General features: G+C 40.0%; 1 protein-coding gene across 1 annotated transcript in view; it reads right to left on the reverse strand.

Annotated features, from left to right (window-relative positions):
• IL1RAPL1 (interleukin 1 receptor accessory protein like 1) overlaps positions 1-20,223 on the reverse strand; it is a 1,531,345-nt gene that overhangs the window by 1,452,809 nt on the left and 58,313 nt on the right. Inside the window, exon 2 of the mRNA XM_058185954.1 lies at positions 9,812-9,922. The gene's annotated coding sequence lies outside the window, so the exon portion shown is untranslated. The remainder of the gene's footprint in view (positions 1-9,811; positions 9,923-20,223) is intronic.

Genomic DNA, 20,223 nt, shown 5'->3' on the forward strand with positions numbered 1-20,223 from the left:
TTATGTATAGTATGAAGAGCGTTGGTCCAAGAACGCTACTGTTGTGTCTTGCCCGCCCTCAGAGCAGCCGGGGCCTTCTTATCTGCTCCCGAACACGGAGGAATGTATGCCTCCCGGCCCCAGTCCTGGCTCCATGCCCAGACAAACTGCAGAAGAAGTAGCACCTCCCGGCCCCAGCCCTGACTCCATGCCCAGGCAAACGGAGCAGCTAGACCCCTCCCCTTCCTCCACAGCATGTGAGCCTGAGGAGGGTTTATTACCAATAGCTGATTGGAGTGACCCTCGCATCAGAAGATTGGATAGGCGGAGGCAACAGAAGGAAGGGAGGGACAGGCCTTAATGAGTGCTGAGTCATGGAGCCACATCCCATGGCCTATATAAAGGATCTGCTTTCTGGCAGTCTCTGAGTCAGGCAAAGTCGAACTTATCTTGCTGAAGTCACTTACTGGTCTCCTGCCTGCTCTGAGGACTTTGCTAGGACTTTGGGCAGAGCTACAGAAGCAAGCCTGATTTGGATTTCCCTGACCCGGCCGTCAGCGGAGGAGTGGGACACGACAGCTACCTTGAGGAACGCCACTTTTGACAGGGACAGGATTTGATAGAGCATTGCCAATTTTGACCACTTGTTGTCTGTTTGACAGGAAAGCAGTTATCCAATTGTGAAGAGGTCTTGAAATGCCGTAGGATTTTAGTTTTAGGAGAAGTTTATCGTGTACTACTGAGTCAAAAGCTTTGCAGAAGTCTATGTAGATTGCATCTATTGCTTTGCCTTGATGAAGATTAATAGTCCATATGTTTTTGCAGTGGAGAAGTTGTAAGTTACATGATAATTTTTTTCTGAAACCAATTGTTTATTAGAGAGTAGGTTGTCTGTTTCTAGATGGAGGGTAATGGATTGGTTGATGATAGATTCCATTACTTTGCAGGTGACGCAGCATAGAGAGATTGATCTGTAATTTTCAACTAGGCTGGGATCTCCTTTTTTGAAGATAGGGATGACTGTGGCTAGAGACCAAAGTTTGGGAAGGGAACCAGTCGTGAAAGCTTTATCAAAGATTATGCTTAGGGGTTCTGCTATATGCTCCCCCCCCCAACCGACAGGGGGGATTAAATGCTATTGGTGTGGACAACTGGGACAACTGAGCTTCTGAGTGCTGGCACCTGCTCCAGTTCCACAACAACATCCTGCATGGCCGCCAGAGGCAAAATGGCTTCAAGGAAGGCCCCAGACACCAGTCAATTTGCCAGACAAGCCACAGAGGATCCCCTCCCCACTGAAGAGAGCGAGGAACCTCCAGCCAAAGAAACCCCTCTCGACGAGGCTAACAGAGAAGATGACCCACTGGTGAGTGCACCCATCCCCCCTTTTCAATTAAAGTGAGACTAGTGGTGCCAGAGACGGGGGAGCAAGGAGAACTACCAACAATAATAGATACAGGCTATTGGAATTCCAATTGTTAAACAATTGGGGATCAAAACAAGAGCCTTGAAGCGCCCAATTAAATTTCACAAGGTGGATGGGACATTAATTGGGGGAGTCTCAGCCACCCAGCTTACAGAACTGATTAGATTACAAATTGGAAGACATCATGAATTTATACAATTTATAGTAACCCCAAAGATGTCAGAATCTATCATACTGGGCCTGGTTTGGCTAAACAAATGGGGCCCCACCATTAAGTGGGAATATGGATACCAGAAAATCATAATGGATATCGGTCCCTGCCCTCCTCCCAAGGAACAGCCAACTCATAAAGGCCTGCTGCCAGAAACAGCAGCTGCTGTCTCAGACAGGCCTCCAGGTGAGCTCCAGATTCCTAAGGCATATACAGACTTGGCCGAAGTGTTTAGCGAGGAGGAATGAAACATCCTCCCCCCTCATCGGCCCACAGATTGTGCCATCGAGTTAGAACCAGGAGCCAGGTTACCAAAACCCAGGATGTACTCCATGACGCCTGCTGAAATGACCAAGCTGAGGAAGTACATCGACACAACCTAGTCAGGGGGTTCATCGAACCTGAGAAATCCAGGGTGGCCACCCCCGTATTGTTTAAAGAGAAAAAAGATGGAAGCTTGAGATTATGTGTGGACCTTCATGGCATCAATGGCATTGGCATACAAAATACCTACCCCTACCACTAATGAAAGATTTGCTGAACCACCTGTCAAAAGGCAACCCACGAACCCACAAAGCCCTGGGAGGAGATTGCAATGGACTTCATAGTCGAACTCCCTGACAGTGGAGGGAACAGGGTGATTTGGACTGTCATTGATTTATTTTCCAAACAAGCACACTTCACTGCCTGCAATGGGGTACCCTCAGCCAAGAAGCTGGCAAAATTGTTCGTGAAGCGTATCTACAGACTACATGGGGTTCCAAGGAGAATAATATCGGATTGCGGGGTCCATTTTACTGCTAAGTTTTGGAAGGAGTTCCTGCAGTCCATTGGGTCATCCCAGGGGTTTAGCTCAGCTTTCCACCCTTCGACTAACAGAGCCACTGAAAAATTGAATGCCATGGTGGAACAATATATTAGATGTTATGTATATTATCAACAAGAAAACTGGGCGGAGTTGTTACTGTTCGCAGAAGTATCTTATAAAAATGCAGTACACAGTAGTACTGGGTTGACTCCTTTTCAAATAACTACAGACATGGATTTTGTGCTGATGTCTGAGTTGCCTAGAGAGCTACTCACTTCCATGTCCATGACAAAATGGATAAACTCATTAAAAAAGGGTTGGGAGAATACTAAGAAAGCTTTGGCTGAGTCAGCGGAAAAATATAAGGCCCAGGCCGACAAATGCCAGTCTCTCCAACCACCTTTCCAAATAGGAGATAAAGTGTATTTGACACCCAACTACCTAAGATTGAGGTTACCTAGCAAGAAGTTTGGACCCAAATTCATAGGTCCCTTCCCTATAGTGAAAGTGATTAACCCAGTAACTGTCCAACTTAGCCTCCCTCAAATATTAGGGAAAGTGTACCCAGTCTTTCACCAGAAACCAGAAAGAGGATCTAACTTAAGGCCCTTACTAGCTGCTCCCCCCACCTTTGATAGTACAAGGGGAGACTAGCGCAGGCTGGTAATGCCTGTTATTAAGAACACAAAGCCTGTTATTAAGAACACAAAGCCTGCAATTACTGCAGGTTCGAGCCCGGCCCAAGGTTGACTCAGCCTTCCATCCTTTATAAGGTAGGTAAAATGAGGACCCAGATTGTTGGGGGGGCAATAAGTTGACTTTGTAAAAATATACAAATAGAATGAGACTATTGCCTTATACACTGTAAGCCGCCCTGAGTCTTCGGAGAAGGGCGGGGTATAAATGTAAACAAAAAAAAAAAGTTAAGAAGATTCTTGACTCTAGACTATATAGGGGTCGTTTACAGTATTTGGTACACTGGAAAGAGTACCCGTTGTCTGAAGCTACGTGCGTGAAAAGTTGGGATGTGAATGCTGATACTCTAGTAAAGTAATTTCATGATAAATTCCCTGAGATAGCAAAGGGTCCTCCTGGAGGGGGGAGAGGGGTTTAAGAGGTTATGTACAAGGCATTAACCCTATCTTTTGTGTTTTGTCTGTTTTATTTTTCAGGGTATGTTTTCTTCTGCAAAGGGGATGCCTGTCAGCTTTGGAAGCCATACTAGGCTGGAAGCTTCCGTGTTGCCACTTTCTCATGTGTGGGAAAATAGGGGGTGGGGTTAGTAGAGGAGTTGTCTTTAGACATAATAACATTCTTCCTGTCAATCAAGTTCAGGCCCACCCTGCATCTGGAGAAGGAGTGGTCGGAGTGCTATCTCGAGATGGGACAGTTGGCAATTAGAGCATGTGATCGACTGCGGAGTGAGGAGATGGTCATGGGGGTTTTGATTTAGTAAGGGAAAACCTCTCAGATTCGGGTTTTCCCAGATGTGTCAAGTTTGCCTAATCTAGTAAATGGAACTTTGAAAGATGCTTGCTTCAAAGTTTTTACTTGAAGTGAAGGGTTTTCTGGAACGCTGACAGATGTAGAAGCTATAGCACACCTCCCATGACCTTTTCAGCAGTTTAACTGTATATCTGTTTGGAAATAACTGTAAATCTGCTAGAGACAAAAACTGAAATGGAAACAAAAATAGTAAGATAATTATGAGGTAATTTAACATAATTTTCTTACAATTGTGGTTTCCTGAATTAGTTCAGTGAATATGACCTCTGAATGTTTATTTGGTGCACAAATATATTTTGGAGAGTGTTATTAACAAAATAAATCTTATAATTCTCTTCCTTAAATAATTTGAGTTATAAACTGTTTCTACTGTACTAAAAATCATCTCAACATCTATCAATAAATCCTACATATTTTTCTTCTCACTGTATTCCAGTGGGTATACAGTATTAATTCAGGATTTCAGTATGTATTCCTTTATAAAGGAGCCATGAAAGTGACATCTATGGCAATGGATTTTTTGCCTGTTGAGGTCAGTTGAAAAATGTTTTGTGACTTTCAGGGCCTTTCAAACAGGGTAGAATCAACAATGTAGAACAATCTCTCTTCAAAAGGGATGGTTTGCCAATTCATCTGCTGTGTTAGTTTTGACTACTGAAGGTGTTATCTGTTTAAACAGAAAAAAAAAGCAAAATCTTTTCTGTCTTATTGGCCAAAATCCATTTAGGCACACATTGAAAAAAAATATTGTTTTTATTTATTAAATTTTAATGTATATCATGTACATGTAAAAACTATTGTTGTTACATTTACATCTCAGTCTAATTAAATATCACTGCTAATGTTCAAGAAGCTATATGTTGGGACTGAAAAATTAAAATGGCTTTAGTGAGTCCTTTATATGTTCTTTCTTTGATAATTAACTTTTACACTGTCTTCAAATAATTAATTTGCATCAGTTCTCTGGGATTAAACTTTTTTTAGTCATCAATCTGGAGAGTGAATTTATATTCTCAATTGATCACTTTTCTACCACAATTCATCCCCAGACTCTAAAATTAATTTCTATTTTATATATCATGTTCCTTTTCATGATAGATACCTTATTCTATTTCGAAGTATAGCGAGACAGAAAAAAATCAATACAGAGTGGTCTAGAAAGTCAAACTATCACCTTCCATACTGGAAACAAAAGTTTTTGTCACTATTAAAAGTGACAAAATAAAAGAAAAGAAAACTTCTGAGAAAACATGTATTTTAAAGCTTGTGCCAATATATTTTTCTATTCTAGCACAAATGGTCAAGTAAGATCTAATTCAGGAAATTGTTTCCCTTATCAGGTGGATGCTGTTGTTCTGGACAATATTTACATAGGCAGTAAACTAACATATGCAAATAAGAGTGTATGTGTATGGGACAGGAATATATGTCAGACTTCAGTGATGATGACCTCCAAAGTCTTGGATCCAGTTCAATGGTGGGTTTCAAATTTTTTTACTACAGGTTCTGTGGGTGTGGCTTGGTGGGTGTGGCATGGCTTGGTGGGATGGCAGGGGAAGGTTACTGAAAAATCCCCATTCCTTCACGATCAGCTAAGACTTGGGAGGCAGAGAATAGATGGGGGTGGGGCCAGTTAGAATTTTTACTACCAGTTCTCCGAACTACTCAAAATTTCCACTACTGGTTCTCCAGAACTGGTCAGAACCTGCTGAAACCCACCTCTGATCCAGTTCTCTTCCACCAAACTCTACTATGCTTTGAGCAAACAAAAACAAATACTAAGTTATGTGGGACTGTTCTTATTGATTTAATTTGATTTCAGCTCATGTTTTATTCAGGTCCTACCCAATGTTGGAAGTTTGCTTTCCCAAACACTACAAATTTAATCTGCTGGAAGATGGGATTTTCTGGGGTGGGGGATATAAAATATCTCTTTGGAATCCTCTATTACCAAAGAAAATAGTTTTCACACACGGGTTTTTTTTTCTTTCCGTTATAAATGCCATTTTTTTTAACCAAGTGTAGTGAAAAAGAAATGATTCACTGCTCTTCATTGGCACAATGCAGGCTAATTCTGGCATTACATTATTTATGCACGCATGCATCTTTAAGACCTTGATCAATGAATGGAAATCTGCTCCTTTCCAAACCCCACTTCCAAATGTAAGACTGAGTGAGGCTGAAATATAATTGTATAAAGTGCTTTCATATCCATTATTCCAGCCCTTCAGAAATTCTTGTCTCGCTGCAGCTTTATTTCACAGACACAATAGGCATCAAAATTGTTCAGTGCTATATAGAATTTTGTTGTCTACCCATCTAGTTGTTGCTATTTTATGTTATTTAAGGTAATGAGCCATTTTGTTGACTATACAGTGAAGTCATACAACAAAAATAATGTAAAAAAAACAGACCAGTGATTTGGTAAGATTAGCCAAACAGATCTTTCAAAGAGGAAATTGGATGTTCCTTTTACACAGTCTGAAGCTTCAGGCAAAGACTATGTACTCAGGGCTCAATAGCTTTTATTAAGGCAATAATAAAGTAAGCCTTGTTTTGACACTGCAGCTGCTGAAATCTCTTCATGTTACCATTCTCAAAAATTCTTTCTCTTTAGTGTTTGAGATGACCTGGAAATAACCTTGCTTTTAGCAATAGGATAGCATCCTAAAAGACAAATTGAATATGAAATGCAACTGGTTGCAGCCTGATACACTATCTCACTGCAAATATTTTATTTTTCATCCACTTAGTAGCTACAATTCTAGTATAGATAAAGAAGATAGAGATTTTTATCTTGCCTATTTCTTATAGCACTTTACAAAAATAATCTTAAAGATGTGAATATGTTTTGCAGTTTTATTATGCATTATTATTTCTTTGCACTAAGGCCAGCATATATTCACACTATTCAATAAATTATATGTATTAAATAGCTGAGATTCCACCTACATGATAATACCCCTCTAAACCAATTAATCTACATCTATTAAAACTATTTTAGAATAGAATCAGTTGGAAGGGACCTTGGAAGTCTTCTAGTCCAGCCTCCTGCTCAAGCAGGAGAACTTATACTATTTCAGATAAGTGACTGTCTAAACCACAGTCAAACTTGCATTGTCTCATCATCATGTGATGTATTGCGACTTTTTTCTCCTTTGCTAAAATGGGGGTGGGCATGGCCAGCAAGTGACGCATCCAGCCCACAGGCTGCGAGTTTCATACCCTTGGTCTAGACTCTTCTTAAAAACATCCAGTGGTAGAGTGCCCATGATTTCTGGAGGCAAGCTGTTCCACTGGTTAATTGTCCTCACTTAAGTCTCTCCTTAATTCCAGGTTGTCTCTTTGATTAGTTTCCAACCATTGTTTCTTGTCCTGCCCTCTGTTGCTTTGGAGAATAATTTGACCTCTCTTCTTTGTGGCAGTCTCTCAAATACTGAAACACTGCTATCATATCACCCCTAATTCTTCTTTTCTTTAGACTAGCCAAACCCAAATCCTGCAGCCATTCTTCGTATGGTTGGCCTTTGATCATCTTAGTTGCTCTTCTCTGAATTTTTTCCAAATGTCAAGTCCCATAGATTCCTACAGGGACATTGTCATTCTGATGGGAGACTAGGGAAGAATCTCTGTATGGGGTTTCTGTTTCTATTTCTTGCTTTGCCTTGTTGTAACTTTTGGGACCTTGGGAGAAAGGAAAGGAATGTGCCTGAGCCAGGTAAGAACAGCAGCATTGCCTTGGAGACTGGCATTTATCACCTTCTCAGCTTGAGTTTCCCACAACATCTTCACACCTCAGGATTAGCTTGATGATGTATTGGACTTTGGGAGGGGCTCTGTCTCCAATGGTTTAATCTAACGCTTTGAGCAGGAAAGAGATCTATTGCTTAGATCTCTTGCTATCACAATCTTCCAATAAAAGTTGCCTTTTGAAATGGCTTTTATTTCAAGAGTTCTGCTTTCTGGAGAAGACTGACAAGGCAGGACGTTACATTAGGCAGGTTTAGGCAAACTGATCAACCTGGAGAGGCAACTATGGGCCCTACCATGGGGACAGTGAATATCCAGAGCAGTGACCATGAAGATGCTGAATGCTAGGGGAAAACCTGCAACAAAATCCAGCAGGAGGAATCCCTCAGGGCCTGGGTCGAGAAGAGAAGAATAGAATAGAATAGAATTGGACACACAAGGAATTGGACACACAAGGTGTGATTGGACACACAAGGAAATTATTTTGATGGATATGCTTTCAGTGTACATAAAAGAAAAAAAAACCTTCATCAAAGGTACAACATTTACAACACAAATGATGGTCATAGGTTGCAATTTAACCCTTAATGATAGCAACAAAAAGTTACAGTCATACAGTCATAAGTGGAAAGAGATTGGTGATGGAAACGATGAGAAGATTAATAGTAGTGTAGATTTAGTAAATAGTTTGACATTGTTGAGGGAATTATTTGTTTAGCAGAGTGATGGCCTTCGGGAAAAAACTGTTCTTGTGTCTAGTTGTTCTGGTGTTCAATGCTCTATAGCGTTGTTTTGATGGTAGGAGTTGAAACAGTTTATGTCCAGGATGTGAGGGATCTGTAAATATTTTCACAGCCCTCTTCTTGATTCGTGCAGTATACAGGTCCTCAATGGAAGGCAGGTTGGTAGCAATTATTTTTTCTGCAGTTCTAATTATCCTCTGAAGTCTGTGTCTGTCTTGTTGGGTTGCAGAACCAAACCAGACAGTTATAGAGATGCAAATGACAGACTCAAGAATTCCTCTGTAGAACTGGATCAGTAGCTCCTTGGGCAGTTTGAGCTTTCTGAGTTGGCGCAGAAAGAACAGTCTTTGTTGTCCTTTTTTGATGATGTTTTTGATGTTAACTGTCCATTTTAGATCTTGTGATATGATACAATCTAGAAATTTGAAGGTTTCTACTGTTAATACTGTGTTGTCTAGTATTGTGAGAGATGCAAGTATGGAAGAGTTTCTCCTAAAGTCTATCACCATTTCTACAGTTTTGAGTGTGTTCAGTTCCAGATTGTTACAGTCGCACCAAACTGATCAACCTGGAGAGGCAACTATGGGCCCTACCATGGGGACAGTGAATATCCAGGGCAGCGACCACGAAGATGCTGAATGCTAGGGAAAAACCTGCAACAAAATCCAGCAGGAGGAATCCTTCAAGGCCTGGGTTGAGGAGAGCATTGCCTCAAGCAGCTCTGCAAAGGTGAGGTGGTCCATCAGCATCGAGAAGGAGAGAGGCTGGGATGGCAGAGCCAAGGGATCACCTATAGGATCTGCCCGCAGGGCTGGAAGCATGAGCTGGAGAACCTCCACCATGATGAGAAAGTGGAGGAAGCGCCAGGCTGGCCCAACCAACACCTGAGGGAACCATGAACCTCATGAGAGAAGCCATCCATGGCATACAGATCCAGACCTACATGCAGGAGTATGGAAGGGACCTCCCCATAGAAGGAGCCAAAGTCAGGGTCATCACCCTGACCCTAGAAGGGGCAGCTGCATGCTGGATGGTGACCCTCCACAATGCAGATGTCCCAGAGCTCCACAACTTCAACCCTTTCACGACAGCCCTAAGACAGAGATTTGAGGACCCACTAGCCGACCACATCAGGCACATCAGGCAAGGACACTGATCAGTTGCTGAGTACATCGAAGAATTCCAGGACCTGGCCTGACACGTAGATTGGCCAGAGGAAAAACTCATGAGCTAGTTCAAGGATGGACTCAACGACGACCTGTACGATGCCTGCATCACCCACGGAATCCCAATCCGCCTGCAGGATTGGTATGTGTTGACTGAGGAAGCTGGAATCGACCAAGCCCGAAACCTGTACAGCACGAGCTGCACCTGAAGAAGATCCCTACCTGAAGGGAAGAGGGAGACAGCCAAATCTCGCTCTGTCCTGCCGCGCTCGACCGCCTGCTTCAACTGTGGAAAGGAAGGCCACCGCACAGCTGATTGTCATGCAAAGATTCCTACCCAAAAGGGAGAGAAGCAAGCTGGAGTGAGGCCCATGAAGCCACTGCCACATCCCAGGGACACCACATTGAAAAGCCGTGCGGTCGTGGAGTTCCCACCAGTCGCCTCCAGTGCCAGGAACTCTGACCCCTCTGGCAGAAGAAGCTGACCATTCAGGGAGTGACTACAAAGAGGTAAGTGAGACTGTATAATCAATTTTAATCCCCACAGAACTATTAATCCCACTAACATGGAGAAAAGTGAGACTTAAAGCATTTTTGGACTCGAGGTGCATGGGGAACCTAATAAGCCCAACTCTAGTCAACAGACTGGGGGTCCAACTAAGACCATTAAAAATCCCAGTCTCTTTGTGCCAAGTCAATGGGTCCATTGCAGGAAAAACCCCTGCCACAATTGCCATTGAACTCCCCTGCCACGTTTGCTGGAGCTCACCATGGCAAACCACTCCAAAACTATTGCTTTCATCATGATTCTGGGGATGGAGCGGCCTCTAGTTTTGGGACTAATCTGGCTAAAGAAGTGGAAACCAAAAGTGGACTGGATGGAGGGGACCCTCCGATTTCCTAAAGGTGAACTGGCCCAGAGGGAGGAGTCCCACCAGGTGGCAATGATGCATAGTGAGGAAGTAGCTGCTGCCATGACAAGTGGACCCCTACCAGGCATCCCCAGGGAGTGATGTATTTAGCAAAGCGGCTTCAGATAGGTATTTTTATATTCGAAAAAATAAAAAAAATATTCCAAAGATACTTCAACATTCGTCAAATAGATGTAAATAGCTGGTGTTACACAGGCATTTGTGAGGAATATTTTTAGTGTTGGTAGATGCTTCTTAATTCAAAGAACCATATAACCAGAAGACAATTTAGATGAGTGTTTCTCAACTTTAGTAACCTTAGGATATGTGGACTTCAACTACCAGAATTCCAGAGCCAGCAAGTGGATAAGCTAAGAAATGCTGATTTAGATAATTCATTCCAAGTTCCTGCTCACTGCATTCCAAATTCCTGCTCACTGCAAAAATGAAAATCAAAGCTTTCCTGACAAATTATTGCTTAGCTTTTGTTTGAATGCACCTAAGCAGGGTAGCCCACCTCCTTTCTGGTTAAGCAATTCCATTGTTGCCCTGTGCTTGTTGTTGCCAGGTTATTCCTAGTAGTCATTCATTCAAACTTAATCCCTTATTTCATATTTGACAAGCTAAAAAAATAGAGAATAATCTAGTTCTTCCTCTGTATAGTAACTTTCAAGGATTCAGAAAAGATTATGAACTAATTGGTTAAAGTGCTGGCCTAGGATAGAGGGACTTCCAGGGTGGCGACATGCTGGTGTGGTGCAGAAAGACAGGACTCCGTTCTTTTTGCCTGCTTTTTTATGTCTGGAGACCGACAACGGTAAAGTTGAACCCTGTAGAGGTCAGCAAAAGAAAAGGGAACACTTGGAGGCGATGGGGCAAAGGGCGATCCCCCGCCACGGAGGGTGGATTCCCTGAAATCTGACACAGAAGAGACCAGCTGCTCCTTCGGCTAGGTCCAGAGGCGTGACGGCCCGAGCAAATGGAGGTGAAAGAGTGATAAACAGCAGGAAGTATCGGCAGTAAAAATTTAAGCAGAAGTGGATACTGTACTACTTCTCTAAGCTGAGGAAATCTGCCATGAAGTGATTGAGTGACTGAGTGAGCTCTAAAAATGTGAAAAGCAGCACTTAAACGATGAGAGCGGAAGAAGGGGAAAAAACAGCAAGCAGAAAGAGACAGAGAATTGAAAGCACTTACATTTTGTGAATGATGATCTGAAAGACTGCCGTGCTTAAAGACTGAGAGATTTGTTGTAATAGAGACAATCGTGTAGGATTTATACTGAGAACAGAGGAACAACACATTGTTCTTGGAAAGAAAGAAAAAAGAGAGAGAGACAAAGAAGATATGGAGAAGGGACAGTGACTGTGCAATTTATCGACAGCAACCATTTCCCATCTTGAAGAACGCTAAGTAGCAGTGAATTTAGAAAGCATAAAGACTGTCAAACTGTTTACTACGCCTGCATCAGTAAAGGGGAAAACAACAACAACAACAACAACTGATTACTAGGGTGATAACTCTGTAGTGGGATCTAATTATAACCAATTGACAATCTTTTATATTTTTTATATATTGATATATTTCTATACCTCTTATTGAATAGATTTTAATATATTAATTATTTCCCTCCTCTCTCTGTTTATATACCTATATTTAATTATAAGATACTTTCTCTCCTACAGATTTATAAGTTTATTATAGTCTTGTTGAGACTGTTTGGGATAGTTTTGACCCTGTGACTCCCGAGGACATGGACAGGTTGCTGGGGAGGTTGAATGCCACCACATGTTTGCTGGACCCGTGCCCTCCTGGTTGGTGCTGGCCACGCAGGAGGTGACACGAGGCTGGCTCCAGGGGATTACAAATGCTTCCTTGCGGGAGTGTGTCTTTCCTGCTGCCTTGAAAGAGGCGGTGGTGAGACCCCTCCTCAAGAAGCCTTCCCTGGACCCAGCTGTTTTAGGAAATTATTGTCCGGTCTCCAACCTTCGCTTTACGGTGAAGGTTGTAGAGAGTGCAGTGGCATGTCAATTACCCCAGTACCTGGATGAAACTGTCTATTTAGACCCGTTCCAGTCCGGCTTTCGACCCGGTTACAGTACGGAGATGGCTTTGGTCGCGTTGGTGGATGATCTCTGGAGGGCCAGGGACAAGGGTTATTCATCTGCCCTGGTCCTATTAGACCTCTCAGCGGCTTTTGATACCATCGACCATGGTATCCTGCTGCGCCGGCTGGGGAGTTTGGGAGTGGGAGGTACCGTTTATCGGTGGTTCTCCTCCTATCTCTCTGACCGGACGCAGACAGTGTTGACAGGGGGGCAGAGATCGACCCCGAGGTGCCTCATGTGTGGGGTGCCGCAGGGGTCGATTCTCTTGCCTCTCCTGTTCAACATCTATATGAAGCCGCTGGGTGAGATCATCAGTGACTTTGGGGTGAGGTATCAACTGTACACTGACAACACGCAGCTGTACTTTTCCACCCCAGGCCACCCCAACGAAGCTATAGAAGTACTGTCCCGGTGTCTAGAAGCCATACGGGTCTGGATGGGGAGGAACAGGCTCAAGCTTAACCCCTCCAAGACGGAGTGGCTGTGGATGCCGGCACCCCGGTACAGTCAGCTGCAGCCCTGGCTGACTGTTGGGGGCGAGTCATTGGCCCCGATGGAAAGGGTGCGCAACTTGGGTGTTCTCCTGGATGGATGGTTGTCTTTCGAAGATCATTTGACGGCCGTCTCCAGGAGAGCTTTTTATCAGGTTCGCCTGATTCGCCAGTTGCGCCCCTTTCTGGACCGGGATGCCTTATGCACGGTCACTCATGCTCTTGTTACCTCTCGCTTGGACTACTGCAATGCTCTCTACATGGGGCTCCCCTTGAAGAGCACCCGGAGGCTCCAGTTGGTCCAGAATGCAGCTGCGCGGGTGATAGAGGGAGCGGTTCGGAGCTCCCATGTAACACCCATCCTGCGCAGACTGCACTGGCTGCCTGTTGTCTTCTGGGTGCGCTTCAAGGTACTGGTGACCACCTTTAAAGCGCTCCATGGCTTAAGACCGCGTTACTTACGGGACCATCTGCTGCCATCCTCTATCTCCCAACGACCTGTGCGTTCTCACAGAGACGGACTCCTTAGGGTGCCGTCAGCCAAGCAATGTCGGCTGGCGGCTCCCAGGGGAAGGGCCTTCTCTGTGCGGGCTCCTACCCCGTGGAACGAACTTCCCCCAGGACTTCGACAACTACCTGACCTTCGGACCTTTCGCCGCGAACATAAGACTTACTTATTCCGTCTCGCTGGACTGGCTTGATTATTTAAATTTTTAGATGATTTTATGGGTTTGTAACTTTTATTATTTTTATAGGGTTGATCGTATTTTAATATTTGGCCACATTGAATAAGTTTTTTAATGGTTGTTTTTAATATTGTATGTATTGTTGTTGCGTTTTATTTTGGCTGTAAACCGCCCTGAGTCCTTTGGGAGAAGGGCGGTATACAAATTAAAATATTATTATTATTATTATTATTATTATTATTATTATTATTATTATTATTATTATTATTATTATTATTATTATTATTATTATTATAGAATTGGTCTTGCTTCTTTGTTTATTATATTTATAGTAATATTCTGCTAAATTGGATTAAGATTTCAAAAAGATAAGAATAGGCAAAAATAGTGCTGTATAGAATAGTTGATTGGTATAATAATAAGTGGATACTAAACAGATTTTATATTTGATTAGATTACATTTGCATTCTATCTAGTATATCTTGGTAGAGATAAAAGGTAGACCTCTCTATAGTATAGGATTAAACTCTGTAAGGTACAGTGGAACAATTTCTTCCAAGTACTCAAAATGTCAAACACATTCACAGTTACAAAAACAGTTAAGGAAGAAACCCCAGGAACAGCCTCTCCTGCAGGACAGAAATCAATAATGGATATGCTAAGCGCTGAGAAACCAGGATCAGCCCCAACATTGCAGAGTATACAAACAGCACTAAACACAATTCAGGAAGTAATGATGAAAACCCAGGAGTCTGTGACTAACAATCATGAAGAAATGAAAGAATAGATTAAAAAATTGGATGATAAGATGGAAAAGATTCAAGAAACGATAGCAAAAAACGAGCAAAGAATTGAACAGGTAGAGGCAAGAACAGAACAAACTGAGAAGTTGGAAGACACGACGGAGAAATTAATGGCAATAAACAGAGAGATGGAAGAGTCAATAATCCATTTAGAGTTAGAGATCTTCCTTTTACTTAAGATTCCAGAATGTAAAAGAAAATAAAGAAGAAGACCTTTGTAACCTCATGACGGAAATGGTGGAGTCGCTGCAGATGAACAAACAGGAAATTCAAAATAGTATCGACGAAGCATATCGTGTACATACCAACTATGCATGATGACACAGGCTCCCTCGTGAGGTCCATGTGAGGTTCATAAAAGAATCAATACAAGATGAAATTTATAGAAGAATGAGAGAACAAGTAATCTATAAAGGAAAGGAAATTATTATACTAAAACAACTACCGAAAAGGGTTCGAGAAAAAAGAAGGAATTATCAATTTCTCTCCTCAAAATTAATAAAAGAAAGAATTACATTTCGTTGGTTAGTCCCTGAAGGAATGTTAATATTTTGGCGGGGGGGAAAAATAAGAGTAGACACGGTTGACAAAGCCCAGGAGCTCTACAAACAATGTTTTGGAGAACAATCGGACAGCAGGGAGGAACTTGAATTAAAAAGCCAAGAGGAACACCTGCCAGAAGAAAGCGAAACAGACCAAGAATTGAGAGATGCAAAAAAAATAGAGACCCCAAGAAAGAGAAGGGGTACAGAGGAGACACCAAAAGGAGATAAGAGAAGCAGGACTGACTAACAAGTAGCAAAATGGGAGAAGAGGTGAATTTGTTTTCAGTTAACATAAACAGATTAAATTCACCCATAAAAAGAAGACAGACAATAACTAAGTTACAAAAATTAGATATGGATATCATATGCCTACCGAAAATGCACATACAAAAGGAAAAAAGTCATATTTTGCAAGCCCCTAAGTTAGGAAAGTTATTCACATCATTAGCTGAATCCAAGAAACAGGGAGTAGCAGCATACGTAAAGGAATGGCTAAGGCCTAAACAACTGTTTGCAGACAAGGAGGGAAGGACATTATTGATAGAAATTTATATAAAACAAAAAAGAGTAGTCATTGCAATTATATATGCACCAAACATAAGACAGAAAGAATATTATAGCAAATTATATAAACAATTACTAACACTAGAATTTGATAATATTTGTATATTAGATGACTTTAACAGAGTGGTAGATCCAAAAAAAGATTATAAAACAGGAACAAAAGAGAATCTTGATAGGAAAACCCTACCAACGGTATTTTTTGATATGATCCAAGAATTAAATTTGAAAGATACATGGAGAGAAAATAATCCACAAAAGACCCAATATACTTTCTTCTCCAATCTCCACTAATCATGGTCCAGGATAGACATGGTATGGATGGATCCGGAAACAGCAAAAGAAATATTGGAAATAGAAATTGCAACGAATATCTGGGCAGACCACAGTCCAATAAAAATTAAATGGAAAGGAGAAATAAAAAAGAAGGGGAGGTAGACCATGAACCAGAGGGTGATTAAGGAAAAAAGTTATATTACATATGTAAAAAAAGAGCTAGAATTATTTTTAAAAGAAAACTGGAATGAACAAACTACCACTCAAACCCCTAAAAGCATATGCGAGGGGTATATCGATTGCATACATAGCCCGAGAAATAAGATTAAAAAGAAGCAATATACAGACCTTCAAGAAAAACTGGGAGAATTATAACTTAAACTACAAGATCAACCCTTAAATCAGGAAATTAAAGAACAGAAAGAAATTACCAAACACAAATTAAATCTAATTACACAGGAAGAAGTGGCGCAAAAGATTAGAGCAGCCAGACAAAATTATTTCAAAAATGCCAACAAACCGGGTAGATGGCTTGCTCACAAATTAAAAAAAAGAAAAGGAAAAGAAATTAATACGAAATTTAGAAGATGAAGAAGGGACAGTACACTTTCAGAAAGACAAAATAAAAACCATAGTAACTAGCTACTTTCAAACTCTTTATAGACAAGAAAAAATAGATAAAATGAAGTTAAGAGATACCTAAGAAAGAGGAGTCACCAACTATACCAGATTTAACTAAAGAAATATTAAATGGGAAAATAACAACAGCTGAGCTGAAAAGTGCAATACAAAAACAAAAAAATAATAAAACTCCAGGCCCAGACGGAATTCTGGCCGAATTTTATAAGGAATTTCAAGAATTATTAGATAAGTTATTATTGCAAACTTATAATGAAGTATTAGAGAATGCAAAGATACCAAAATCCTGGAAGGAAACTCTAATAACACTTGTTCTCAAAAGTAATACCGAAAAACAGAAGATTCAGAACTATAGGCCGATCTCGCTGTTAAATGCTGATTATAAGATATTTATGGCTATAATAGCAGAGAGGATTAAAAGTATATTAAACCAAATTATTAAATCAAACCAAAATGGTTTTTTGTCCAAAAGATAAATCAAAAATAATATGAGAACTATCATAAATCTACTTGAATACTATGAAGCCCACCCTGGTAAGCAAGTAGCTCTGGTATTCTTAGATGTACAGAAAGCCTTCAACAACCTGAACTGGGACTTTATGATTAATCTATTAATAGAAATGGATTGGGGGAAAAACTTCATAGAAATGATTAGAGCAATTTACTCCACCCAAAGAGCAAAAATAATTATAAATGGTGACTATACAGAAAGCTTTAATATAGAAAAAGAAGTACGACAGGGATGCCCTCTGTCCCCCTTATTATTCATCCTATCCATAGAAATATTAATGTCACAAATTAGAGAAAACTCAGAAATTAAAGGATTAAAAATTAAATCACAGGAATACAAAATCCAAGCATTTGCCGATGATCTGGTATTCATTATCGAGGAGCCCCTAGAATCTGTACAATTATTATTTGAAGATATAAATCAATTTGGCAAAGTGGCAGGGCTCAAAATAAACAAGGATAAAACTAAAATGCTGACCAAAAATCTAACAAATAAACAAAGTGAGAAATTAGAGGAGAAAGTGGGGATTTTGAGAGTCAAAAAAATTAAATATTTAGGAATACAGATATCGGCAAAATGTACTACAATAAAAAAAGATAATCATGATACACTGCTACAAAAAATTCAAAAGGATTTAGAAACTTGGTCTAAATTACAAATATCGATGATTGGTAGAATCTCAACCATTAAAATGAACATACTACCCAGATTGTTATATCTGTTTCAAACTATACCGATTAAACTAGAGAAAAATTTCTTTGAACAATTAAATAAAATCACATCAAAATTCATTTGGTCAGAGAAGAAACCTTGTATAAAACTTTAAATATTGCAAGGTAGCAGAAGTAGAGGCGGCTTTAGTCTCCCAAATTGGGTACTTTACTATCAGGCCGCAGTGCTAACATGGCTTAAAGAATGGATTCAACTACAAAATAAATGAGTATTAACGATAGAAGGCCATGATCTCCAGATTGATTGGCACAGTTTTCTCTGGGATGGGAAGAATAAATACCACACATATTTTCAAAGACACCTATTAAGAAATGCCCTTTTACAAGTTTGGGAGAAAATTAAGAAAGACCATTATACAAAAGATTTGAGCAAAATGATAAGATATGCAGAGCTACTCAATGAAAAAGGGGAATTAAAATCAATTCAAGATTTGAAATAACAAGGATTAAACATGGAATGGTGGCCATACCTACAAATAAAAACCAGATTTAAGAAAGATCAGGAGCAATATGGTATATGCAGAGAACAATTGGATATAGATAAAATTCTATTAGGATCGGGGGGGGGGGGAAATGATTACCAAAATTTATAATTTCCTCTTAAAATACAAAATGGAAGATGAAACAGTAAAAGAAACGATGATCTGTTGGGCAAAAAACTTCGGGCATAATATAGAATTAGAAAAATGGGACAAATTGTGGGATAGAAATTATAAATTAACAATGGCAGTAGCCTATAAAGAAAATTTGTATAAAATGTTCCATAGATGGCATCTGGCACCAGCGAGACTGGCCAAAATGTTCCCAAATTTACCACCAAATTGTTGGAGATGTGGGTTTAAGCTAGGCACATATGTGGTGGATGTGTCCCAAGATAAAAAAATTTTGGGAAAAAATCAAAAATTTGCTAGAGGGAATTACCCAACTAAAAATGAAATTCAAACCGGAATTTTATCTATTGGGAATAATTAGTTCAAAAATGGATAAATCTTTGCAATACCTAATACTTCATTTATTAACGGCAGCAAAGATCGCTGTAGTACATATATGGAAACAAAATAATGTTCCAGGAGAGGAAATAATAATCCAAAAAATTTTACGGTGTGCAGAAATGAAAGGATGACGTTAGAAATTAAGGAAAGGGAAGAGTCGGAATATTACAAAGTGTGGAATAAATTATATGTTTGGTTGGAAAAAAGAAATCAAAACTATAAATTGGATTGTTAATCTAACTAAATTAAAATTAGGAAATGTAAATTATTGGGTTGGTAAATAGAATAATAGAATGTAAATATAAATATGTATAGGTTTGAGTAAAAAAAGAACAGAGAATATATATCATTGCCGATATGACAAGCTGTAAAATATGTAACACTATGTTTGTTATTTGTTTTTAATGTGTTTTTGTTTTTGTTGTGTTTTTTCTTCATTTTGTTTTTAAGAGTGAAAAGCTTAATAAAAATTATTTTTTTTAAAAAAGTGCTGACCTAGGAGACTGTGAGTTCTAGTCCCTTCTTAGAAATGAAAACTTGGCTGGGTGACCATCTCTCAACCCAACCCATTTCACAGAGTTGTGGGGGAATCAGGAAGAGGAAGGAATATTATATATGCTCACTGAGTTATTTATAAAGTAATAAAGGTAGTATTTTAAAATAAATAAATAAATAAAATAAATAAATAAATTTATTAAAAATAAATAAATTTCTATTCCATCTTCTCTTATGGTCAAGCATTTCCAGTTTCTTCAGTCTCTTTTCATGGTCTTCTAACTATCCTAGTTATATATTTGTGAGATCACATCAATTTCTTTAAATACTTCCTATATAGGCTTTTAAGCAAATATGAGAGAAGAGAGAGTGCAATTAAATAGAGGTGGAGATGGAGATCTATAAATAGAATTATAAATATTTTCAGAGAGTGCTATTTGTTAGCTGGCTAATACCCGTATATACTCGAGTATAAGCCGACCCGAATATAAGCCGAGGTACCTAATTTTACCACAAAAAACTGGGAAAAACTATTGACTCGAGTATAAGCCTAGGGTGGGAAATGAGGCAGCTACTGGTCAATGTAAAAAATAAAGATAGAGCCAAGTAAAATATCATGAATATTTATTTGAACGAAAAACAATAAAAGTGCAAAAGTGCAAAATGTTCGGCACTCATTTTTATTATGCAGCGCCCCCTGCTGGACATCTATCAAAAATACAGTATCTTTTAAAAGTACATCGAGACGTAGACTCGAGTATAAGCCGAGGGGGCCGCTTTTCAGCACAAAAAACGTGCTGAAAAACTCGGCTTATACTCGAGTATATACGGTACTTTATGAAACCTTTATCACTTTACAGACCTCATAGGAGGAGAACCATGTTC

The sequence above is a fragment of the Ahaetulla prasina genome, chromosome 5, assembly GCF_028640845.1.
Source record: "Ahaetulla prasina isolate Xishuangbanna chromosome 5, ASM2864084v1, whole genome shotgun sequence".
NCBI classification, from domain to species: Eukaryota; Metazoa; Chordata; class Lepidosauria; order Squamata; family Colubridae; genus Ahaetulla; species Ahaetulla prasina.